At 37.5% G+C, this 27,645-nt stretch overlaps 1 protein-coding gene and 1 non-coding gene across 3 annotated transcripts in view; one reads left to right on the top strand and one right to left on the bottom strand.

Annotated features, from left to right (window-relative positions):
- The window catches only part of LOC148107391 (uncharacterized), a 108,663-nt gene that overhangs the window by 70,401 nt on the left and 10,617 nt on the right, over nt 1-27,645 (bottom strand). The gene's annotated exons all lie outside the window — the stretch shown is intronic.
- LOC123786286 (small nucleolar RNA R38) lies at nt 4,017-4,090 on the top strand. The gene has a single exon (XR_006777933.1). It is a non-coding gene; the product is annotated as a small nucleolar RNA R38 (small nucleolar RNA).

Here is a 27,645-nt window from a genome sequence, read left to right as displayed (position 1 = left end):
GCACAGAGTCTGCTTGAGATTCTGTCTCCCTCTGCCCCTTCCCACACTCATACTCTCTCTCTACACAAATAAATAAGTAAATAAACAAAATCCTTAAAAAAATAATAAGCACTATTACCACCTCGCAGTACATAAGTATGTCTTGGAACACAATTCAGTGTGACTCTGAGGGTCTACAGAACAAGAATCAAAAACCTCAAGAAAGATAAAGCCCTCTTGGTCTTCATCTCTGCCTACAAATCCAACCTCAAATCCTTCTTCTCCCTGCCTTAGATCTTAAATTTCCACACTATGTTTTTGTAGTTCTTCATATAAACCCTGCTGCTTGCCTCTATTCTTTATTCGTGCTCTCCTCTAGGCAGGAGTTTCTCTTCACGGGCTTTCTTGTCTAGATAATGCCTACTTCAGTTCCAGTATCATTTCTTCCAGAAATTCCTTTCTGGTTTCTCCAGCACCCACCATCTGAGCTAAGTGTCTGCCTTTGGTATTGGTACCCAATGCACATCTCTACCATTGTACTTGCTGCATTGTTCTATCAACATATGTCTGTAATTGTTTCCCTTCCAAATTGCGAGCTCCTTGAAGGTAGGGCCCTTATCTTATTCAATTTCACTGTCTCACATGGGACCTGTCTATATAAAGCGTGTCTTCTTATTCTGATGTTTTGACATATGGGGCCTCCGTGATCTTGGAGGGACTGTCTCTCTTAGGCTTAGCCCATTCCAGGAGGTGGTAAAGGCCCCACCTGTGAGCGTGCCTTTCACAGGGAGATCATCAGTCAAAACTCATACTCTCAACCACATTCTTTATTAGACTCTCACAGGGCTCTCACACTCCAGACCACTATTTCTGACCCTGATCAACCCCACGCCAGGTAACAGACAACTAAAGACAGCCCTTCCACCCCAGAGCCTGCTAAAATTATTCTAACTAGCAAATCCTAAGCCTACTTACCCTACCTCATCAAGTCCTCCTGCAGAAACCACAATAAAAACTCTTGCCCACATTTTCCCTTTGTTGCCTCTGCCTCTTGACTGACCCCGATACTTCCCCACATCACTCTCCATAGCATGTTGTGCTGTGTCTCCTGATTCTGGGAATCTGTGAGTATAAACTTCTTCCTTTATGACAATCATTTTCCTGTCTGCATGTCTTACCACACCTGATTCAAACAAATCCCAGGTACCTTTTAAAACACTGTCACGTGGTAGATATCTAATAAGTGTTTGTGGAATAAATTAATTAATCAATGAGTTCACCGTCGGCAAGAATATAAAAACTGCCACCTCGAGTTAGCCTGCCAACTTCTCTAGCCCTGTACTCTGATGTCCGCGAATCCATCATAGAATACAGTTGTCCTCCTTGATACCAATAGCTAAGGCATATCTTCACAACAAAAATTTTCCTTAATGAGAAAAAAGAATCTCACCCTGTTCCCCCTCTTCCTTGAATGTAGAAGAGAAAAATGAGGTGTGTTCCAGTTGCAGTAAGTTAGCTTGCCCCCTTCTCTTTTGTCATCTTTCAATTCAACCCTTAAATTTAGAAATAGTGAGGAAAGTCCTTAAATTAAAGCAATGTTAGCATTGAGGCCATCTAGCTAAGACTCTGTCTACAGAATGGCAAGAGAATTCCCTTCCAGCTCTAAGAGCCCATCACTTCCATGTAAGCAGGAATGCAAAAGAATGTTGCTGCAGGCCATCTGTGACCATTCTTGGCTCATTTAAGCAAATGTGAAAGGAGACCGTGCCCTTCATTTCCAGTTAAACCTGTCATTGAATCAGTTATGAGTCTTTATGTTGCAAGGACAGAAAAACCCACCTCCAAAGGGTTTAAACCATAAAGACACACTGGTGCACAAAAGGTGAGTCTAGAGGTAGACTAATGCCTTTTTAGGGCTAAAAACAACTGAAACAGAAAATTCTTCAAGAAAACATACAGATGCAAGAAAACCACATTAAATGAGAGGGGAAAAAAAGAAAGTATGAATGCAGAATTCAGGACAAGAGTTCCTTGAGGTCAGGGAAGGCAAGGAAGGGAATGAGATGGGGAGGAAGCCATAAGGTTAAGATTTGGGTTATTTGTCAAGGTCCTAACTTTTGTTTTGCATGGTGTGTTTGAGGATATTTGTTACAGTATTAAAAATATAATAAATACATAAGCAAGTGCACTTGCTGGAAGCAGAGCTAGAACTAGAACAAAAATTTCCTAGAGTTCTAGGTTCCTGCAAAAGAGAAAAGCTGTTGTTACAAGGGATGCAGGCTCCTGGTCTAATACCTCTTCCTCCTCTATAATAGGGAGAAGGTGCAAGTGACTTTGTAACCTGTGCTCAAGCAGGCACCAAGTTAGGGTCTAACTGTACGCTAAGAGAGGATTCAAGCCGAAAATTTTTAGATAAAATACTCATATTTCTTTCTTTCTCTCTCTTCATAGAGAACAAATTTAAATAGAATAGCCATTCCTAAATATAATCGATTGATGGAATAAAATCAATAAACCAAGAACAACTAATAATTAGGGGGATTCTCATTTCATTGTTAATTGAGAAGTTGCAAATCCTGAATAATTGACATAAGAATCAATCGTTAACACAATTTAGTAATAAGGGAGCTGATTAAGAAGCTAAATCTTAGGGGCACCTGGGTGGCTCAGTTGTTAAGCATCTGCCTTTGGCTCAGGTCATGATCCCTGGGTCCAGGGATCGAGCCCCGCATCGGGCTCCCTGCTCCTCTGGGAGCCTGCTTCTTCCTCTCCCACTCCCCCTGCTTGTGTTCCCTCTCTTACTGGCTGTCTCTCTGTCAAATAAATAAAATAAGATCTTTATTTTAAAAAAAGAAGCTAGGGGCGCCTGGGTGGCACAGCGGTTAAGCGTCTGCCTTCGGCTCAGGGCGTGATCCTGGCATTCTGGGATGTAGCCCCACATCAGGCTCCTCCGCTATGAGCCTGCTTCTTCCTCTCCCACTCCCCTGCTTGTGTTCCCTCTCTCACTGGCTGTCTCTCTGTCAAATAAATAAAATAAAATCTTTATTTAAAAAAAAGAAGCTAAATCTTAGATCACATTTTGACAAGGTAGATCTATAATAGATGAGTCTGACCCTTCTTTTATTAAATCAGTCTCAAATGAATAGGATCTTGAAGTAATATATCATGTGATATGTGAGGCTTACATGCACCAGAAAAAAAGCAAAAGCATTTCAATATTTTCACCCTAGCTCTTTGTTGATGTTACTGGGAGTTGGGTGGAAGTGGAGGTAAAAACTAAGTGTGAGACTTACGGGAACTTTTCTTCTCCTTCAGATCATGTTTAAAATTTTCTCCTAATGATTGGCCAGTATCTGACTAAAGCTGTGGTTCCTCAGGTAGTCACATGGAGCTCCATAATTATTGGTGGGGGAGCCTGGCTGGCTCAGTCGGAAAAGCATGCAACTCTTGGTCTCAGGGTTGTGAGTTCAAGCCCCATGTTGGGTATAGAGATACTAAAAAAATTTAAATTAAAAATTTTAAAAAGTTAAGCATAAAATAAAAGGACTCCCCTCTCTTTTGATTAATTGAGCTCCCCTCCTAACTTCCTTAAAAAAAATTGTTTGTGAATTTGATCAGTATAGAGAACCAAGCTAAATCACACAAGGAAACAATTCTTAGAAACAGCTATTTAACACCTTTGTCTGCCTTCTTCCCTCTCCACAGGTTTATTCTTGAAGAAAATTTGTCTTAAATTCCCATTTAAGGCTTTCTCTTTTTTCTTTTTTAAGATTTTTTTTTAATTTATTTATGAGATAGAGACAGCCAGCGAGAGAGGGAACACAAGCAGCGGGAGTGGGAGAGGAAGAAGCAGGCTCACATCAGAGGAGCCTGATGTGGGGCTCGATCCCATAATGCCGGGATCACGCCCTGAGCTGAAGGCAGATGCTTAACCGCTGTGCCACTCAGGCGCCCCTTAAGGCTTTTTCTTTATAAGTAAACTTAAGACTAAGCTTGTTAATAGTGTGTTGACAATGGTGTGGAAATTAAATACTTTCTGGAGCCTATGATGATTAGTTATCTCTGTCAGAAAAATCTTGGCTGAGGGGAAAGTATTTATTCTGAGGCTTCGGGGAAAAATTTAAAAAATAATAATAAATAAACAAACAAACAAACAAATAAATAAATACTTTCTGGTTAAACAAAATCATCAAGCATTGCAAAATTCAGAACATGATTGCTTCCTTTTTGATCATGTTCAGCTTAACCACAGAGAGAAACTGCCAGTGTGATGGCTGGGCCTGGAGTACCTCATCAAGTTGTCACAAATATTCTAGAAATTACTTGGTAATTGCCCTGTGATCTGCTTCATTCTAGCCATGTAGACTCAGTTGTGTACTGCTCATGTCATAGCGGTCCTCTCACCTCATCAGGGACCTTGAATCCAGGCTGGAAGCTTGAATCAGTACCAAAGACAGTTTTCGAACAAAGGTGATATGATTCCGGGTTTGGAGAGTCGCTAATCTGGCAGCAGAGTGTCGTATGGATAGCAACAGAGTAAGTGAGGCGGTTCTTCTAACATTCTTCAAAGGCACCAATGGGATTAGGCAAGTCAACAAAAGTAGGCAAGGAGGTAAAGCACAGGGAATGATGAATTCATAATAAAGATGTTGAATTTAAGTTATTAACAGGACACCCAATCTCAGCATACAGTGGGGAATGAAGAACTGGTACTGGAAGGTAATGTTAGGACTTAATTAAGATGATACCAAGTCATCTAAATAGAGATCACTGAGGCTGTGAAAGATACAGGTAGTTCTGAAGGGTGAGAACCAGATCTCAGTCCCTCCATAAATTATAATAATTGCATAGGTACCAGCAAATCCCCTCACCCACCATACTTACAGGCTCTATCATCACGACTCCTGCACAGATAACAACACATACAGACACACCCTCACATGCGCATGCACACACATACACACACATACATATACACTCCAGGGTTCTCAAGGCTTCTGGGAAAGAAGATAGGTCTTGGTTATAAAATGTTTGTGCCAGAAAGGAAAGACTTTCCCCTACCCTCTTAGGTTCTATGGCCGAGCCTGACAAACTGACCAAAGACAGAGAAAAGCATGCAAGTTTTATTTGATATTAATATTTCTATGTGTACACAGAAGTCTTCATATAAAAGAAATAAAGACTCAGAGAAGTGGATAGGTGTGAAAGTTTATAGACCATTTTAACAAAGAGTGAGAAATTGAGGCAATGTGGCAAGAGAAAGGAAAAAAAGGGTTTGGGCTAGAGGCAGTAAATTGGGGGAAAGTGACTTGGAAGTATTGGGAGGAAATTAATGGAAAATAAGGGTTATTTTAGTAATGTTTTTGGCACAGATTCATCTTAGCATTGATTCTCTGTCCTCGATGATAAGAATGGGCTCCTCTTTTCTGTTGTAGGGAGGGTACATTTCTCATGGGAAATTTATGCCTTACTTTTGGGTAGAAAGGAGAAGCGCAGAGACACCATCCTGCATCTGCCATTTCTCTATTGCCTTCAGCTCAAAATTGTCAATAAGTAGCATTTTGGGGGGTAGTATGTTCTGACTTCCACTATTTGTCAATCCTGACTTAGCAAATTTTGTGAAATATAGCATAAATACATCAAGATTTTAGCACATGTGTACCAAGTACACCACAATATAAAACACATACATACTAAAACCAAAAGTATTTCATTACTATATTATAGTATTTATTTCATAGTTAATCCCTTCAGAATTGCAAAGCCCTGCCAAATTAGAACTATCTTAAGCACTTTGGGAGATAAGAAAATGAAACAGAAATCCAACTCTCAGTGATCACTTTTCACAGTAAGGGAAATTAGATATAGATGTAAGTGATGAATATTAATAAGCATAAGATAGGGTAGAAAGTCATGTCATAAGAGAGGGACATAAAATGCTATTCCAAATGGGAGGCTGAAGCTCAGGCACTTAGGACAGCTTGATGAAGACGCCTGAAGTGTAGTAGGATTTGGAATGTAGAGGTAAAGGAGAGCTATCTCCAACAAGAGGAGCAAAGGCACACAGCTGGGAAGATGTAGCTTGTGGGGGGCAGAAAGCAAGTGTTTGGTTTGAGCCAAGGGCAAGATTTATTGAAGGGGGTAGAGGATTTTAAGACCACATGTTAGCTGAGGTCAGGTCATGATGGCCTCAAAGATCAAGGCCTGAGGATTCTGCACTTGATTCTGAAGTCAGGAGAGATCTTCTGAAGGTTCAGGGGTGGGGGAGGCATGCATGATCATAGCTGTATTTCAGGAAGACAGGCAACACTGTAAGATGGAAGGAGTAGGAAAGCCTGGAGGTGAGTAGAAATGAGGCTCTGTCTAATTAAGATGCAGAGATTATATGCCATAGAGACTATCAGTGTCAACGTTTCATAATGCAGCTATGCTCTATTTAAAATGGTGATGTTTTCAAAGTAGGATGAGAGGTAATTTTCTCTGTCTTAATATGGATTTTAGTCTAAGGATAATATTTTAAAGTTAAGTTACTCTTAAAAATAAAGCACATCCATGGAATAACTCTGCCAAAACACAGGACATCATGGGTGAATCACAAAGCACTGTCAACTATTTTCAAAGAGTACAGATAACAATTTTCAACGCTGCAGAGACTCCCTGAATCCAATTGCACACTTAAGACAATATTAGGGTCTGTTTTTCAGTTTTAGCATTCTGTTCATAAGAATGGCAGCTGAGAGGGGCGTCTGGGTGGCACAGCAGTTAAGCGTCTGCCTTCGGCTCAGGGTGTGATCCCGGCGTTATGGGATCGAACCCCATATCAGGCTCCTCTGCTATGAGCCTGCTTCTTCCTCTCCCACTCCCCCTGCTTGTGTTCCCTCTCTCGCTGGCTGTTTCTATCTCTGTCAAATAAATAAATAAAATCTTAAAAAAAAAAAAAAAAGAATGGCAGCTGAGAAGGAAAAACAGTCAAAACCGTATATTCAATACCAGAACTGATGGTAAATGATAACTGGATAGGTATTTGGCTCTACGTGAGTATTATGTAAGTAGATAAGGCCAAAATCTGAGGTAATATTAGACAACACAGCCACAGACTGTGAAGAGTATTCCAATATTGGCTGTTAAAACTTTTGAACTGATTCAATCTGCTGCCTCCAAATGACCCTTGATATATTGATAGCTAACAGAGAAAAATGAGATTTTGAGGGTTTCTGGTGTCCTTTTACACTCTTCACTCATTAAATCATTCATCTTTGTTTTTTTGCCCTTCATGACACTTGCAATCGAATAGAGAGAGAAACATGAACCACATAAAAACATCCAAGTAAATACATGTTTACAAATGGCAGCAAGTACTCTGAAAGTGTAAAAACTGAGCATCATGAGAACGCAGAGATGAACGGATGTAGGAAATCAGAGGATGCATCTCAAAGAAAGCAGTAAACTGAAATCAATTTTAGCCAGGAAAAGAGCAGCATTTCACAGTAAGACAGAATATCAAGTCTGGTTAACTGTGATACTTTACATAGAAATTGCATGACCCTAGAATACATTCTATTGCACCTAAAGGTATAACATAAAAATATTATAGATCATCTAACAATATGTGAAAATGTTATTCATTAAATTTAAATAGCAATTTGCAATACTCTGGTTATAAACTATTTGGCTTGGGGCAATATGTTTCCATGTCTTATGAAATTATTAATTCTCATTAAACGCTAATGATCCTTACTGTGAAGATTAGAGCTAATTAACTACTCCTTTCACCTACATTAATTTATTAGTTACTCATGATGAATCCAGTAAATGTTTCTGTGTTAGTTGGCCAAAGTAAGTTTTATGGACCAGATACCAACACTGCTAAGCACACACATAAACAAACACTTTGAAAAATAAACATTGCCATGGTTAGATAATAAAGCTGGAAAACAGGGATAAATGTTATGATATATTAAATAGTCATCCAATTAGTCAGGTGACCAAATGTGTTGTTTCCATAGTTACAGGCGTTGATGTCACAGGACCCTATGGTGAGCAGGGCTACCTCAACACCATTACAGAATCAAAACTGAAAAGCAACTGAAGTCTTTAGCACTAAATTCCTTGGCTTAAATACTAACATTTGGTAGTACTGTGCTTGCAGACTTTTTTCACAACCAGGAAGATTTCAAACAAAAAAAAACGAGCAATAAAACTAAGTCATCGTTGGTGTATAAAGAGGGAAATTTCAGTGGTTCTCAAAGTGTGATCCAACTATCAGCAGCATCAGCAACACCTGGAAACTTGTTAGAAGTGCGAGTTTATATGTTCTCCACCTCGGCTACTGAATAATCAGGAAGGTTCAGGGAAAGGCCCTGCAATCTGTGTCCTAAGCAAATGATTCTGTGCACACTGAAGCAAGTTTTCTTAAAACTTGTTGATTTTAAAACAAAGCCAGACTCAAAAGCTCATCTCAATTTTAGCAATTTTCTAAAAGTTATTTTCTATTTCTTTCAACTCAGAACAAACTGAAGCCATATAACAGCATGTTATCTATAGCTACTAACTCAAGAGTTTAGTAATAAATTTTAATTGTTAAACTTTGAATAAATTGAACTTGGAATATTTCAAATTTGTTGTAGATTTAAAATTCTGAGGATTACATGAGGTTTGTGCTATCATAAATATGTTTTTAGTTGGTATAACTTAAATTTCATGGTATAAATAAGATGACATTTACCCAAAAAATGTATTAGATTTTCATTTGCAAACTTTTGTATATTTTATTTTATTTTATTTTTTTTAAGATTTTATTTATTTATTCGATAGAGATAGAGACAGCCAGCGAGAGAGGGAACACAAGCAGGGGGAGTGGGAGAGGAAGAAGCAGGCTCATAGCGGAGGAGCCTGATGTGGGGCTCGATCCCCTAACGCCAGGATCACGCCCTGAGCCGAAGGCAGCCGCTTAACCGCTGTGCCACCCAGGCGCCCCAACTTTTGTATATTTTAATGTGTCTTACATGGTGTGCATTAAAGTTAATAGTTGCTTCTTTTTAGGAGAGCTTATTATAGAATATAATCTTGACGTTACAAAAAGATCATCTTTGGCTTTAAAAAGTGTATTTTTATGTCATTTAAAAATATATCTATTCAAACATCCATTTATGATAAAAACTCTCAACAAGGTGAGTATAGAAGAAATGTACCTCAACATAATAAAGGCCATGTATGATGAGCTGACAGCTACTGTCATACTCAATAGTGAAAAGCTGAAAGTTTTTCCTCTAAGATTGGGAACAAGACAAGGATGCCCACTTTCACCACTTTTAATCAACATAGCATTGAATGTCCTTGCCATAGCAATTAGGCAAGAAAAAGAAATAAAAGGCATCCAAATTGAGAGGAAGAAGTAAAACTGTCACTATTTTCAGATAACACAGTACTACATATAGAAAACCCTAAAGACTCCACCAAAAAACTATTGAAACTAATAAATGATTCAGTAAAGTTGCAAGATACAAAATTAACATACAGAAATTGGTTGCATTTCTATACACTAATAACAAGAAATCAGAAAAAGAAATTAAGAAAATAATCCTATTTATAATTGAAATACTTAGGAATAAACTTAACTAAGGAGTTGAAAGACCTATATTTTGAAAACTATGTCACTGATGAAAGAAACTGAAGCTAATACAAATAAATGGAAAGATATTCTGTGTTCATGGATTGGAAGAATTAATGTTAAAATGTCCATACAATCTATAGATTGTAGATATAGACCCAAAACAATTTATAGATTCAATGCAATCCTAATCAAAATTCCAATGGCATTTTTCATAGAAATAGGACAAACAATCCTAAAATCTGTATGACACCCCCAAAGACCCTGAATAGCCAAAGTAATCTTTAGAAAGAAGAACAAAGTTGGAGGTATGACACTCCCTGATTTCAAACTATAGTACAAAGCTATGGTAATCAGAACAGCATGGTACTGGCACAAAAAGAGACAGATAGATCAACAGAATAGAATAGAGAGCCCAGAAAAAAACCCATGCATGTCAATTAACCGATGACAAAGGAGGCAAAAATATACAATGGGAAAAAAGACAGTCTCTTCAATAAATGGTGTTGGGAAAACTGGATAGAAATTGCAATAGAATGAAACTAGACCACTATCTCACACCATACACAAAAATAAATTCAAGACTTTAATGTAAAACCTGCAACCATAAAAATTCTGGAAGAAAACAGGCAGTAAACTCTTTGACATCGGCCTTGGCAATATTGTTTTGGACCAGTCTCCTCAGGCAAGGGCAAAAAGCGGAAATAAACAAACAGGATTATATCAAACTAAGAAGTTTTTGCACAGTAAGGAAAACTATCAATAAAACAAAAGGGCTACTTACTGAATGGGAGAAGATATTTGCAAATAATAAATCTAATAAAGGGTTAACAGCCAAAATATCAACTTAATATTTTAAAAACTTAATTAAAAAAAGAGTGGAGGACTTGAATAAATATTTTTCTGAAGAAGACATATAGATAACCCAATGGGCACATGAAAAGGTGCTCAGCATCACCAATCATCAGAAAAATGCAAATCAAAACCACAATGAGGTATCATCTCACACCTGTCAGATTGGCTATTATCAAAAAGACAAAAAAGAACAAGTGTTGGCAAGGGTGTGGAGAAAAGGGAACCCTCACATATTGTCGGTGGGAATATAAAGTGGTACAGTCACAAAGTCAAAAAATTAAAAACAGAATTATCACACAATCCAGCAATTCCACTTCTGGGTGTTTATCTGAAGAAATTGAAAACACCAAGTCAAAGAGACATATGCACCCCTTTGTTTATTGCAGCTTTTTTTTTTTTTTACAATAGCCAAGATACAGAAGCAACGTAAGTGTCTAGCAATAAATGAATGGATAAAGAAGATGAGATATACACACATACACACACACACACACACACACACACACAATGGAATATTACTCAGTCATAAAACAGAATGAAATCTTGCCATTTGGAGCAGCACGGAAAGACCTAGAGGGTTATATTAAGTGAAAGAAGTCAGAGAAAGACAAATACCATATGATTTCACTTATATGTGGAAGCTAAAAGACCAAAACAAATAAACACAACAGAAACAGACTTATAGATATGTTGATTCCAGAGAGAAGAGGGGTTCTGGCACAGAGGAACAGGTGAAGAAGATTAAGAGGTGAAACTTCAGTTATAAAATAAATCGGTCATGGAGTTGTAACGTACAGCCTAGGGAATATAGTCAATAATACTGTAATAACTTTGGTGACAGATGGTAACTAGACATTATGGGGATCATTTCATAATGCATAAAAATATTGAATCACTATGATATAAACCTAAAACCAACAGAATACTGCGTATCAATTATACTTCGATAAAATAAAGATCCCAGGAAAAAATTATCAAAAAATAGTAAAATCCCTTGTAAGTATTAGGGCTGATCTTTCAGTAAATGGATTATTTGCTAGGCTTCTCCACTCAAGTGAATCATCTAGTTTTAACGACAAAAAAAGTAGTAATAATAAAAAATAATTCTATTCATAAAAATTAAGTATATATACAATTTTTCTGATAGATATATATTAACTCAATCATATTCAAATACACCAACTTGTGAGGGTATAAGTATTCTCTAAACATATAACATATCATTTCCTAATACCTGGGTAGAAGCCCTTTGGAACCCAGTGTATACTGAATGCCCTCCTAACTGAGCACAGTCTGATTTGCTGTAGGAAGATTTTGTCTAATCTTTCTTCAGCTTTACACACTGCACTTTTAAAGGTCTCCAAATGCTGTGAGCAGTAATTAAATAAACAACAAACATTTTAAATTAAACCTACATGTGAAAAGTTGAAAGAAGCATCTTAGAGCAGACCTTGCTCTAGCGCCCAGGGCAGTTCTATGAGGAAGCATATGAGGCACAGTGTTTTGAGTCACTGGAAATTAATATTACAACTGATCAACCATAGAACATAAATAAGAATTCCCCACCTCCAGGGAAGTGTGGGGGGAAGGATGTATTAAGACAGACTGAAGAGGCACAAGACAGTCACGTGAATTCTAGAAGAGTTTGATGAATGAAATGCAGGAATGAGAGAATATTTCCTATTCTTTCTATTACAAAAGTCTCGAGGATTCCTGGAAGAACAAGGAGCTACACTATCATAGACACACTTCACATAACTATAAGAGGGATGACAATTTCTTCCTGGTGAAGACCTGGAGATAGAGCTAGGAAAAAGTTCCCGCTCGGTATACATGTAATGCACTCTTTTTTCTGTATTTGTCTATTACAACTAAATTAAGGAATACATCTGTTTAAAGGGAAGGTAATTTACAATTGAACTGAACCCTGCACTGCCGAGTTTTCCTACTACATAAATAGGGGCAGCACTATTTATCATTCTCAGTGTTGAGGAGATTAAATGATGCCACGTACACAAAGCACTTGGCACAGAGCCTGGCAGAGAGTAGGAGCTGAGGAAGTGTGTGTATACACCATCGTGACCAAGACCGGCACCCAATGAATCACCTCACCTCTGCCGTCATGCTGTTTGTATTTGGGATATTTTGTTCACAAGATCTGATGATGTTAGTATTACATAAATTTTCCAGAATCAAAACCCTACATTAGTCCCAAACCTAACGTGCATTTTAATCTCCCCCTACTACAGAGAGCATGAAAATAAACCAGCTTGAACAAAGTTCCTCCTCATCCCTGGCATAATTTCAGAAATGTCTCCAAATAAGTATTAATAATTTTTTAATTGAGGAAAATCAATTCCTGCCTTCATTCCTAAATAACTAGATTTTTCCTATTAATTACTAGATTATTTTATTTATTTATTTTTGGAGCGGGGAGGAATGCAAACTGGTGCAGCTGTGCTGGAAAACAGTATGGAGGTTCCTCAAAAAGTTAAAAATAGAACTACTCTATGATCCAGCAATTGCCCTACTAGGTATTTACCCAAAGGGGTACATGCACCCTCATGTTTATAGCAGCAGCATCTATAATAACCAAATTATGGAAAGAGCCCAAATGTCCGTCAGCTGATGAATGGAAAAGAAGATGTGGAGAGCACAAAAGGAGGGCACTTGTTGTGATGGGCACTGGGCGTTGCATGTAGGTGTGGAATCACTAAATGGTACACCTGAAACTAATATTACACTGTATATTAACTAACTGGAATTTACATAAAAACGTTAAAGAAAATAATTACCAGGGGCGCCTGGGTAGCGCAGTCGTTAAGCGTCTGCCTTCAGCTCAGGGCATGATCCCGGCGAACTGGGATCGAGCCCCACATCAGGCTCCTCCGCTAGGAGCCTGCTTCTTCCTCTCCCACTCCCCCTGCTTGTGTTCCCTCTCTCACTGGCTGTCTCTCTGTCAAATAAATAAAGTCTTTAATACAAAAAAAATAATTACCAGATAATTTTAGGGCTGAAAATGGAATGAAAGATCTAGACCAAACACTCGTGGTATAAGGCACAGAATAGTTAAGAGGCATAAGGGCACGGCCGTGACTCTGCAAGTCAGCACAGGACTGGACTGGCTCAAGTCTACTGAGCAAACGCCATGCTACCTTTGCTAGCATAGGTGCATCACATGGTTTCAGCTACACAAAAAAGCGCCCCATGGACCACACTAAATAGCATACTACCAAGGTTGTCCGGGCTTTCCTTCTTCACAAATACTTTTACACAAAACACTTAATTGTCTCAGTTTCTCACGAACCAACAAAAGACTAAAACGCTTATTTAAGTTGAAATAATATTTCATATAAAAGAGTTAACAGTGTTTTATATGTAAACATTACTAAGTCACTAAGTATATCTGAAGCATTAAAATTATACATATTGTATGGGAATATTTACTTTAACATTCCTTTGTTCTACTGAGAATTCAGAGTCCCAAATCGACTCATTAACTCAGCTCCCAAAAAGGTAATTGTAAGACATAATTGTCTTTTTGACCAATTAATAACCTAGTTTACTTTCCAAAAGAATTTAAAATAAATATTGTGATGTTTATCCAAGACAATCATTCCTACACTCATCTTCCAGCATCTATAGGACCTGTCTTCCTTTTCCCAAAGTAAATTTACGTTTGGTTTTGATAACAGATTTTTTTTCAGCCTGGAATTTGATAAGCTTATCAATTTAAGATAAAAATTCAAACTCCAACTTCACAAACTGGCTAGAAAATTCAATGTCATTCCAGGGACAATATAAATACCAATAGCATCAGCTTTATTTGTATCTTCTCCAATTCTTTGTTTCTTTATGCAGACATGAAAAGGGTTCCTTTGATTTACATCATCTATTTCAGCAATCAGCTTCCCTGTGGAAAGGAGTCCACCAGCCATATGTCCTGTTACTTCTGAGAGGAAATTTCGACTTCAAAATCTATCCAATCCATAGCAGAAGCTTTGGTGGTAGGATCTTTCTTATTCTCAATTGTTCCTTTATTCTCTCTCTTTTCTAAACCTGTCTACCTTGCTTAAATGGAAAACAATAGTGAAACTATCTCAGCTTAAAGAATAAGAACAGCCAGTTGTAAAACTTCTACCATAAGATTATTCTCTGACCTTCCTTAATTTCCAGGTTCAAAAAAAATAAGTTTCAGATTTTCCAAATTCCTCACATGTATTATTCTTTTTCTTAAACAAACACAAGATCTGGAAAGTTATGCTTTTGGTTCTTATTATGATGAATAAAGCAGAACCAAGCAGAGTAAAAAGCGAACAAACAAAATCAAAGAAACCAATAAAATCAAGAAAGGACTAAAGAAAAGCAATCAAGTCTAACTTTCCAGAGAAGATTCACTCTCAAATATTTTTTCTTTTTTCTTTAGTTATGTCAAAGTTCAGAACAATATGGATATTTTTTAAAGCAACAACTTGTTTTCTTATAGTCATATTATGATGTGTTTTACAGAAAGGCAGAGAATAAAATAAGGGCATGAAAAAAATAATTTCAAAATTATTCTTTAAGATTTCAACTCTAGCTGAAACTTTATAAGGAGTTTTTTCTTCCCATTCTGGAATCTCACTCCGTAGAGATAACCGTTCTCCACCGTTTGGGCTTCCTTCTAGTTGCTATTACTCTATCTCAAAATAACCCTTTTATTCTGCCATTCCCTGACTTTCGTTTGCTGTTCTTATCTCCTAACTTCTTCCTTTGGAAAGTTAATTTCTCACCCACCCACCCCACCAAACAAAGCATCTTCCCTCCTCCCAATAAAGTTACAGCATAATGAGTCAACTTTCTATGATTCATTATTATGACCACAAATCTACCTAGATTAGCCACACAAAGTTCTTTGATAACTTTCCCCCAGATATTTCCTGCTTGGATTGCTCTGTATCTACCTCTGAGTCATCCACACACATCTTCAGAGCAAATAAACCTCCAGTCTTCTGAAGGGCTGGGGAGAGGTAGCTGCCCTGCTCTGTGAGGACAGGGAGGTGACCTGGGAATCCAAGCTGTAAAGTCCTTCAAACAATTCTCCGAATGCCACTTTACACCCTCCTCTCCTAGAGGTTTCAGCTTCCTACAAATTCCTGTGGCTTTCTGGAGTTCTTAGAGAAGCTGGCTCTCCACCCACAGTCTTGGGTTTCAACCTTATTCATACCGCTAAATCAGGTGTCGTTCATCTGCTTTCCAATCTTTGTTGACATCTTTTGTCTGTTGTCATTTCCTCCCTCTCCTTTGTTCTTGTGGGTTTGTTCCTTTCTAATCCTTTGATATCCTTTCAGTGTGGTTTATAGAGGGAACACAAATAAATGCATCTGTCCAATCCACCATGATTAACCGGAAGTATTTGTGCTGATTATTGGTAAAGCATGATTTTCTTTTTTTTTTTTTTAAACATAACGCACCCATTTCTCTTTGTCCATTCCAAGTTGTCTGCAGGCAAGTCCAAAGAGCTAATTGGATTTTTTAAGTGGAGACAGCCTTCAGTCCTAAGTAAAACTGTAAAGTAGCTGAAATTCATGTTCAGTGTTTTTAGCCTCCCCATTCTTTTGCCATTTTCCCCACTTGATGGCACCCTTCTCCATGATCCATTATCTTCGTGTTTTCTTTGTCTCTCACTCCCTCCCTCCCCCTGTCCTCCTCTCTTTCTCCCTCTCCTTTTCTCTCCCTATCTCTCTATCTCACTCCAAGAAACTAGATCTAGGGGCAGGAAAGAAACAAATGAGTTTATTCATACTAGGGTGTAAATGATTGACGTCATTAAAAGTTGTGTCCCTGGACATTAATACAAGGAAAAATTCTAAATGGAAATAAAGGTAAACTGAAATGTTCAAAGATATATTTTGGAAACTCTCTGGAAGCAGGAATGTTTTGCGAGAGGAGCAGAGTAGAGTGAAAAATGAGGCAGAAGGGACAGAGAAAATAAAATACAAGGGACCAACAGGAAAAACAGATTGATGATAATGTCCAATTTCAAGAGATCATTTCCTATTTTTCTTCCTATATACGCAAATCTGGAAGAAGCCAGAATTTTAAAAAAAAATTAAGAAAACAAAATTCTATATACTGCAGAAACTATGACAAGAGACATGACACTGTGAAGGTACAAAGACCATGAGAATTCTTTAATGTCTTGTGAAGAAAATTATAAAATAAAAGTATCCCAAATTCAACATACACCCCTACTTAGTTAATGTTAACAAGTGACCTGATTTTTCTGGTTAGTTATATCAATAGCTAGAACAGTCAGGTTTCAGGTCAGGAAAATAAATTTTTATGGACTACTCTGGAGCAAATAATAAAGGAAAAGAAGCCAGTGTTTACCAGAAAAACAGCACTGTTTCTGACATAAGTAGAAAACTTCATTACTACTAGGCATTATTATGGGGCCTTTCCAGATTCATCATCTCTAAGGCAAGTGGCTAGCACAAGCAGAAAAACTGAAGTAGGATGCCCTTGCTTTTAAAAAAAAAAAAAAAAAAGAGGGGTGCCTGGGTTGCTCAGTTGGTTAAGTGGCTGCCTTTGGCTCAGGTCAGGATCTCGGGGTCCTGGAATCGAGTCCCACATTGGGCTCTCTGCCCTTTTCCCTCTCCCTACCGTTCCCCCTGCTCAAGTTCAATCTCTCTCTCTGTCAAATAAATAAATAAAATCTTAAGAAAGAAAGAAAGAAAGAAAGAAAGAAAGAAAGAAAGAAAGAAAGAAAGAAAGAAAGAAAGAAAAACAGAGAAAGAGAGAAAAAAAAGAAAGAAAGAAAGAAAGAAAGAAAGAAAGAAAGAAAGAAAGAAAGAAAGAAAAGAAAACAACAGAACCACTTTGTGAATTAATCTAACTATGCATCTTAGAGTTACTCTATGTTCGGATTTCCTTGGAGAGGAATTTTGATTTACTGATCTGTAAAATGAAGAGGCTGGCCTAGATCTGTGGTTGCCAATGCAAGTATGTGAAGCAACACCTTTCTGTCATTAAATTTCCACCAATCATGAGAAAATGGTGAGGTTGTCATGAAGCCAACTGTACCCAATTTAAACACCAGTTCTTCATTCTGAGATTGTGTCCCATCTTGTATGAAATAGGGATGAAAATGGATAGCTGTTTTTCTTTCCTCCTTCTTCTCCCCTCCCAACTCCTCCTTCTTCTTTGGATTGTTCTTATTGGCAGAATTTAAGAGTCGATGGATTTCTATTGGTCATGGACATTTAAAAAATGAAAAACACCTACTCTCCATTGATATATATCTAAAGCCTCTTCCAATATCAATGCAAATTAAGTCAAAATGGTCCTCTAGTTTTTCCTGCACCAGCAGATCTCAGCATAGTTCTTTTAAACCTTGGTCTTTTTCTTACATTGTTATACCTCTTTGTTGGTCTATATTTAAATTATGAGAGAAAAAGTAATTTAATTCTTTTTTTTTTTCTTTTAAGTAGGCTCCATGCCCAACGTGGGGCTTGCACTCATGACCCTGAGATTGAGAGTCACATGTTCTACAAACTGAGCCAGCCAGGAGCCCAAAAAAGTAATTTAAAATGCAACAAGCACTCAACTGAAGGTCAACTGTGGTAGTTCTGGGGTCCACCTACATACCCGGCAAGGGCAGCTTACAGGACTCCTCTTGAAGATGAAATGACACAGCAAACACACTGTCTACTTCAGTTGTATGTTACCAACTAATGAGGATAGCATGAATGAGTTTCTAAGGCGTTTTGTTCATTCTTTCCATTAGATTAAGAAAATGTCAATTGTCGAAAAAATGTCCATTGTCCATATTGAAAAATAAGAACAATAATTATCTGCAATGGTTTTGATACATAAAGGTTCGAAACAATGATGCTTTCACCTCGGGTTCATTCATATTTTGTTGGGCATAGACACAGAGCCCAGGTGGGTAATCCAGCAAGTTCTCACTGGCTAGGTACTGCAAGCAACTACCCATAGGGGTGGCAAGCCCAGTGTCGTGCCTGACAGGAACACAGGTTTTATAATTTCTGATCATAAAGATCACTTTTACTCCAAAAGAACTAGAAAAGGATTTGGAGACATCAACTCCTGTCTTAGCTCTGTTCTACTCTGGAACCCTGGTCAAGTAACCTTGCCTCTGCACCCTCGGTGTCCTGCCTATAAGTAGGGAGAATAATATCTCCTTAGATCCCTCTACTATTATTTCATGACACTCTTGTGAGATAGGTCTAACACAGGAAAATCCTGTGAAAACTACAAAACACCATAAAAATATTTAAAAGTTTGCTCAAATTCAATAAATATTTACTGCTTTGCAACTTCCAGGAACATTCTTACTTGTGTACAGCATCCAAATGAAATACCAGAAAGTACTACAAATAGCCATTCATGTACATTTATTAGCTTTTCTTTCTCTCACTGGCCTTTATACAAAAGTCTGTGCCTTCTAAAAATGGCTCCATGAAACAATGAATCATGGGACACGACATCAAAAACTAATGATGTACTGTATGGTGACTAACATATCATAATAAAAAAAAAGAGAGAGAGAAAATAAATGAATAAATAAAAATGGCTCCATGAAGCAATTTCTTTGTGATGGTTCATTAAGGGCTCTGTTCCTTTAGGAAGGCCACCAAAATTTCTTCCCAAACTTTTCCAAGAGATTAATTTTTCCTACACTCACTGTTCAGTTTATGGGAAGAAATCAAATAATTTCGAGATCCACAAAACCAAATAAACAGCAGTCAGCAATTAGTCTGAAGGAATATTAGCAGCTACAAATCCATTAGCACCAGAAATAGGAACCTCCACCAGTGGTTTTCCCAATACTTCAAATATGAGAACTCTCTTTTAAACATCAAAATACCTCCATAACTGAAAAATATATAATGAGCAAAAACTACAAAATTTGTAATGCTTTTTAGTGAATTTTTATTTCCCTAATCATAACAGTATCTATATACATTTGAGAATTAGCACCTACACAATAATTAGCACAGAGATGAAGGACCCTGGCAGATTTTGACCCACAACTAGGCAACCATTGACCTACAGCTTATCCTCGCCATGTTTTTGTCTTCCAGAAGAGAATAATTAACCTCTTAAGCAAAATGAGAGAAAATAAGAAAAATTCAGAAACGGATATGGCAAGTTTCTGCCTTATTGGCTCTCATTGTAAATCTGGACATTGATTAGTTTTTAATCCAAATTATCTACTGTTAGAAAAGAAATCTTTGCAAGTTGTTGAATCCTTTAAAACTTGTAATTATAAAACATTTCCTGTCTGGGACAGTGGTTCTCAACAATGGCCGACTTCACAACCCCTTTTTTGGTAACATTACCAAATTCCTTCTTGGTAGTCCACTTTGTTTATCTATTGCAGTAAAATAAAACATACCAAGTAGCAATTTCTTACGTCTCATGATCCTGTGGGTTTACTGGGCAGCTCTGCTTGAGGTGGCATGTGGGGCTCAGGAACAGCTAAGAAGTCAAAATGACCTCACTCACATCACTGGCAGGTGGTGCTGGCTGCTGGCTGGGTGTTCAGCTGGGCCTATTGGCTGAAGCCTCACTTCCCTTTCAAGTGTGCATCTCTACAGGACTGCTCAGGCTTCTTCATAGCGTGGCAGCTGGGTTCTACAAGGAGTGTTCCCTGAAGCAAATATGGAAGCTTCAAGGCTCTTAACACCAAGCCCCCCAGGTTACAAGGCATCACTTTGGCTGCATTCTATTGGTCAAAACAGGTCCCAGGTCCAAATTCAAAGGAAAGGGGAAAGAGACTACCTTTTGATGTAGGAGTGGCAAGGTTATATTGAAAAGGGACTTGTGGAATGAGAGAAATTGCTGTGGCCACATATCCTCAAATGAAATTTTTGGATAATATAATCTAACTACACACACAATCTTTTTAAAAATGAAAACAGCAGGGGCGCCCGGGTGGCACAGTGGTTAAGCGTCTGCCTTCGGCTCAGGGCATGATCCTGGCGTTATGGGATCGAGCCCCATGTCAGGCTCCTCTGCTATAAGCCTGCTTCTTCCTCTCCCACTCCCCCTGCTTGTGTTCCCTCTCTCGCTGGCTGTCTCTATCTCTGTCAAATAAATAAATTAAAAAATCTCAAAAAAAAAAAAATGAAAACAGCACCTCAACAATAATTTAACAGAGAAATAAAAAGAGAAATAATTCATAAAGCATGTATTTCAATATGTAATTGCTCAGCTATGCCTACACTAAAAGATCTAACAAAGCAGCTAGATTCTTACATTGACTTGGAGATTAAGTTTTGATTTAAGAAAAGATACCAAGTCATTCTGTAAAAGAAGTAAACCAAAACAGAGATACAAGTGGACACTAGCACAACAACAAAAAAGTTTTAGGGTAAGTAATAACACATCTGATTTATTTGTATATAATAAGGAAAAATAAGATAAATTAGAGGGGAAATAGTCTCAAAAATGAGCTGGGCCTTATTTGTAACGTATAAACTCAAAATAATTCCCTATGTGACTACAGAAAATATCTGAACTATTTTAAAATTCTACCACATGTTAAAGCAGATATTTGGTTTCCAGTACCTGGAAAAATTCTGGTGATCACATCTTTCACTACCCATAGAGAATATTGATGGATTTTTTTAAGAAGGAAACAAAAGAGATTATAGAGATTATAGATGTCAGAGACATATCAGAGCAAGACTGAAAAACAGTAGGCAATCCTTAAGTAAGTTTAAAATGTGATTTTTTACATCATTAATTTCTTACTGTACTACAAAAAAATTAAATACAGTTGACCCAGGAACAACCTGGGGGTTAGAGGCACAATCCTCCCCCCCCACAATACACCCCCGTGCAGTTGAAAATCCAAGCATAACTTTTGACTCCCCCAAAACTGTACTCATAGCCTACTGTTGACTGAAAGTCTTGCTGATAACATATACACTCAAGTAACATATTTTGTATGGTATATGTGTTAAGCGAGAGCAAAGAAAATGTGATTAAGAAAATCATAAGGCAAAGAAAATACATTTACAGCCCCACACTGTATTTACCCAAAAAAATCTGCATGAGGGAAGCCACGCAGTTCAAAACCATGTAGTCCCAGGGTCAACTGTATATGGAATGGCAACAATATAAAATATTTTTGAAAAATATTTATTCAAATGTAGTGTGATTCCTGCGTTTCATGTGCCTCTTGATAATGTTTGGTTCCTTAGTCTGGTAAAGGGATTCTCAAATCTCCTTAACTACATAAGGTGATGGATTTCCTTGCTTTTGCAGTAACTGGAGTGACTGCATTAATACCGTTTTCAACTGTATACAGAAAGGCTGAGACTAGTGCTGAAGAATAAAGCATTCACTCTGGGCATAAAACTTAAAGGGCTCCTTAAATGTAAACTCAGTAATCAAGATCAACAATATGCAATATTTTAAAGCAGTAACTCAATGTCCAAGAAAAAAACTATGATGAACAAAGTAACAAAACTTCAAATACACAGAGTCCCTACAGAGCCACTAAGTTTTTCAGTACTTCTGACACAGTATCTTTATGTCACTTAAGAATCCCTCTCCAAAATGACTTCTAATTTAGGAGGTTTTTTGTGTAGCTTCTTATAAAACTGTTCAGTATGACTTTCTACTGAAAGGCTACTGATTTACACTTGTACTAAAATACTGACATATCTGTAGCAGGATGCTGTTCAGTGCATCTTTTTATACGCTAATAGGACACGGGAAAATTTTTCATTGTGCAGAACTGAATCGAAGCTTTTGGGGACATCAAGCATAACCGGCCCCTTCGTCTAAGTACCAGTGGCATCCCCCCCCCCCCACATACCAAATCCTTGTGTTGACCCAAAATGCCTCACATCTCCAAACCCGCTAGCAGTACAGGCACCTCCCTGAGTGAGAACTACTGGAGAGGTACCATCAAAATGTGAGTCACGTGAACACAGGCTGCACGGTAAGTGTCTTCTGAAAACTGTCCTGGATATACATCTAAGGTTGATTTGGACCTTAATTAAGTCACACTTGCAGGCTCCCTAGGGCTTTTAAAAATTAAAGAGCTTTCAAGATACAATACTACATGGGTCCTGCTTTTAAAACTGGACAATGATAAAAGCTTAAAGCCGAAGCAACCACAAAGTTAATCACAACGCTCCACTGGAAGCTCGCCAAGGGAAGAGAGACAACAGTACCATCACTCATTTCTTTCCTTCGTTTAGCCACAAAGTGTAATTAAGGGTTATTATGTTTTATTTGGTCACGTTTTTAACTTTTTTGTTCCAAATTTTGGCTTTTAAATTTTGGTAATATATAGTGCATCTCAATAAATTATTTCTATTAATTCACAATATAATTCTATTAATTCACAATAGTAATCAACTTAGGGGGACAAAAGTAGGATTTATGAGCAGGAATGTCCAAAACCCCCATACATTAAAAAAAAATCCTAAAACTTCATGGATTTTGCTGTGGTTACCGATTCTGAAAGCACATATAGATCATATGAGTTTTGTTTTGTTTAGGTAGCAGCAAAATCTAGTAAGTACTAAGTTAGATTGACTGAAAACAGTTTCAAGTGCATCTGTGGGCTCTTCCCTTTATCTTAATGGTGTGCTAATTAATGCCACTTAATGCACTTGACCACTATCGCCTCTTAATCCCATGTTCCAACTTTTAGCTAATCATACATTTAATTCAACTAACAGTTATAATCATAACGGTCTGAGATTTCTTTACTGGGAACAGATGCCTTAGATTATCGAAACAGAGAATCTTTACTATAAATATGATGTATGATTGATTTTTTTGATAATTAAGAATTAGGATTGGAGTTCTTAGTGGCATCAACCATGATGAGTTGTACACCTGTGGAGTGCTCAGTCGGTTTCTGTGGGTAAGATTAGGAGTTTGTGAATTTTCCAAAACTTGTTCCAGCCATGAAAAGACAGTTAATTTAATGAACTGATAAGTAACTTGAATTGTCCATTTTTCTATTGTCCTATAATATCTTACATTAGAATTCAAAGACATTAAAGAGGCAGAAATAATACATCACTTGCTTTCTGAAACTCCTAAAACATGCAGTTTTCCAACGACCTATAAAAAATCTGATCTCTTATTTAATAATTTAAATTTAAATACTATAGCAGTAAGAGATGTAAACAACTCTTTCTTTTTCTTTCTTTCTTTCTTTCTTTTTTTCCTGTAGATAGAATAAGTCCCCAGTGAGACTTTTTTTAACCTAGTTATTGATTTATAGTCTCAAGACTATTTTATTAGGAAGCTTTCTTTCCCATTTGGGCAATTTATTTTTGGCACAAGAATCTAGGCCAAATACAAAGTCCCTTGAATAATTTCTGGAATGAAAACTGTTGAAAATTGTCTATAAATATAATCTGAATTTAGAGCATTAAGATGATATTAAAATCCTGTCTATAGGGGTGCCTGGGTGGCACAGCGGTTAAGCGTCTGCCTTCGGCTCAGGGCGTGATCCCGGCGTTATGGGATCGAGCCCCACATCAGGCTCCTCCGCTATGAGCCTGCTTCTTCCTCTCCCACTCCCCCTGCTGTGTTCCCTCTCTCGCTGGCTGTCTCTCTCTCTCTGTCAAATGAATAAATAAAATCTTTAAAAAAATAAAAATAAAATAAAATCCTGTCTATAATACAAAGTATGTTATAATATGCTCCAATATAATACATGTCTTTAAGGTAAATTTACAGATGTGCAGCCTTTATTCTGTTGTATGGACAAAATCGTGGGCTATCTGAAGCATGAAATTTGGTGAGTATAAGGTCACCTAGCTGTGTCTTCAATAAATATAATAAAATAATATAATAATATAATCCTTTGTTTATCAGTCATCACTAGCAAACATTTATTAATGACCTACAAAACACAGCTCTTTGCCTCAAGAAGTTTAAGATGTAGGAAGGAATATTGTAGATGAATATAAACCTATCGCTAGTTGCATACAGGGTGAAACTCGGTATAGAAAAATCTAAAATGGAAAACGAGAGAAGTTTTAAAAAATATTTTCTAAGTTCTGTAAATGGTTTCTTGCATCCCTATAGGTGTTAAATAAGTATTAAAAATACATCATTAATGAGGCATCATCCACGAGAGCAACAAAGACGTACCTCTGACAAGAGGTCAACTGTGGAACTCGCACAGCCATAGGGCCCTTCACCTGCATCGTCTCCTTCCAACATCCAGCACCGAGTTTTGCATTTGCAATTTTGTATTCTTTTTCTTAAAGTAAGCCTCCCAAACTGCATAAGCTGCAGACTCCACAAAACCTGGATCTGTCTCAGGGGGGCAATAAACAATATGTGAGTTCTATAAGTGAGTACATTACTCGGCTGAGCTACTACAAAACTCTATACCCAGAAAGAGATACCAGATTCCTAGATGACAAAACACAATACTATTAAAATGTCAAGTCTCTCAAAATCAAACTGAGCATTTAAGGCGAGTGCCATGAACAGTCCAGCAGTAGTTAGAAATAACAGAACTTAATCCTGGAAATGGCTGGAAAAAAATAAGAATCACTAAGAAATTTCTGAAAAACAGATTCACTGAATGTGAGGCACAGGGCTGAGGAGAAAGAGACTTGTTTTTCCAGATACAGAACATATTAGAAACCTTCAACAATTTAGACAATGCTGTACTGGTGTAGGAATAGACACAGTGAACAAAACAGACGTTAGTAAATGTAAAAAGATTAAGAAATAATGCAAGAAGCACACAAACTCAACAGGAGAGGGAAGAAGTGTTAGGAAAATGGTAATGTTGCAATTGGTTAGATTGGGAGTGAAAATCCAGTTAGATCTTAATCTTACACCATTCACTCAAACTAAATAAAGTAATGAAAAATTTTTAAAGATTAAATCATGTAAAAACTATAAGAAAATAAACACCAGTATTTATCAAACTCGACAGAGGAATGATTTGCTAAGGCTTAGAAATGATGAAGTAAGTTACAAAATAAAATATTGACAGAACTCACGGTATAAATATTAAAAATATTTGCACACACAAAAAAACCACTATTCAAATTAAAGGCAAGCAATATGTAGAAATAAAATACTTTCTGCAAGTAGGCAAGATTAATATCAACCTCATATAAAGAGCTCATACAAATCTATAAGAAAAGCAACAAGACCCCAATAGTTAAATATGTAGAAATCACGCACAAACAGTCTGCAGTACTTCAAAAATTTAAATATGGATTCACCACAAGACCCAGTGATTGTGTTCCCAGGTATATACCCAAGAGACGTAAGAATATATGTCCACACAAATCTTGTACATTAGTGTTCAAAGAAGCAATACTCATGATAGTTAAAAAGCAGAAACAACCCAAATAACCATCCACCGTGAATGGATAAAAAAATGTGTCATATCCAGGGTGGCTCAGTTGGTTAAGCGTCTGACTCTTAATTTTGGCTCAGGTCATGATCTCAGGGTCATGAGTCTGAGCCCCGCACCTGGCTCCACGCTGGGTATGTGGTAACCTGGCACACAAAACTTCAAAAAAAGTAGATTAGAGATAATAAAAAGAAGGCTGGGGAAGGACAGGATTTTAATGAAAAGCTGCAATTTTTCAATTCTAATAATACAATTAAACAGAGTACAAACCTTCAGAAATTTTAATTTGAGTTTTAAAACACTGAAAGTTCAATCAGGAGTCATTACATCCTGCAAAGTATTCTTGTCCTCCACCCACTCTATCTCCTTTCTGACAGAAATCAACATAATCACACTGCTATACGATTCTCCTCAACACTACTTATTATATTGAGGCCAAAAACCAAGTGAATACACATGAGCTTCAAATCTAAGAATCAAAACTTTTGTGCTGCTTCATGTTACCTGGACCCAGCCAATCAGAATCCAGTATTGCCTTAGAAATCCTCGCGCTTATTACAAAAATAACTCTGTTGCTTGGTTTTTAAATACCTACCTAGAAATAATTTTTTAAAGATTTTATTTATTTGTTTGAGAGAGAGAGAGAGAGCATGATGAGGAGGGGCAGAGGAAGGAGAAGCAGATCCCCTGCTGAGCAGGGAGCCTGATGCGGGGCTTGATCCCAGGACCCTGAGATCATGACCTGAGCTGAAGGCAGACACTTAATTGACTGAGCCACCCAGGAGCCCCTAGAAATAATTTCTTAAATTTATTGGTAAACAGTCAACATTTCAGAAAAAAGAAAAAAACCACAGAAATTTATTATCCTGATTCCTTTTCCACTATTATATGAGGACTCAGAAGAGACTAAGAGAACCATTTCACCCTGTTGTCATATTCATTTCTTGTTCACCGAAACCTTTGGTAATGTAAAGAGAAGAAAAAATATATACTCTGATTTTCTTTGTCTATGTGTACTGCATTCCATACATTTCATTAGATACAAATGTATTTGTCAGATTCAATTACATGCAATTATTTTATATCTTCCTTGTCATATGTGAAAAAGATAGAAGCAAAACTTTAATGGGAACAAAGAAAAAGATAGAAGCAAAACTTTAATGGGAACAAAGAAAACTGGCCCCCAGAAGGAAGAATCCTGTCACTCGTGTCCAGTATATATGAAAAAGATTCTCCCACAGGGACATACAGTCATTAATTATGGTACACTGGGGAAAGAGGAATTCCCAGATATTTCAAGGACACAGAGTCGGAATTAACATTGATATCCAAAGACCTAAATTGTCATCATGCTCCCCACGCCATCCCCACCGCCCTCCACTCCCATTAGAATGGGTGCTTTCACAAGGCACGTAATAAATGGCATCGTGGTTTCATGAACCACCCAACAGCGCTAAATGCATAAATGTATAATTGGAATGGATATACTTAGTACTTGGCACAAAGCCCCACATTGGTTCCTTGGCCTGTGGGGCATGAACTACCCTCTGGGAAAGGCCACACAGAAACTCTGACAATGTCCCCTCCTGCCCCCAGCCTAGCTGGTAAATAAAAACAATATCATGCCACAAGGAGAGTGGCAGAGATTACTGCCACCCTTGAACATACAAAGGATGCAGTGGAGGTCCTCATCATACTGCCATTTGACTCACTGGCCTGACATTTACAAAAACCACATGATTCCTGGCGGATGACCTATTATTAAGAAGTGGCCTCAGTGGTACTTTGGCCTCAAATGTATGGCAGGTGGCCATCTCACCAGAAGGAA

This window comes from Ursus americanus, chromosome 31 (assembly GCF_024610735.1).
Source record: "Ursus americanus isolate L20-20 chromosome 31, mUrsAme1.1.p, whole genome shotgun sequence".
In the NCBI taxonomy this organism is placed as follows: Eukaryota; Metazoa; Chordata; class Mammalia; order Carnivora; family Ursidae; genus Ursus; species Ursus americanus.
Note: the sequence above shows the minus strand (reverse complement) of the source record. Positions and strands in the feature narration are given on the sequence as shown.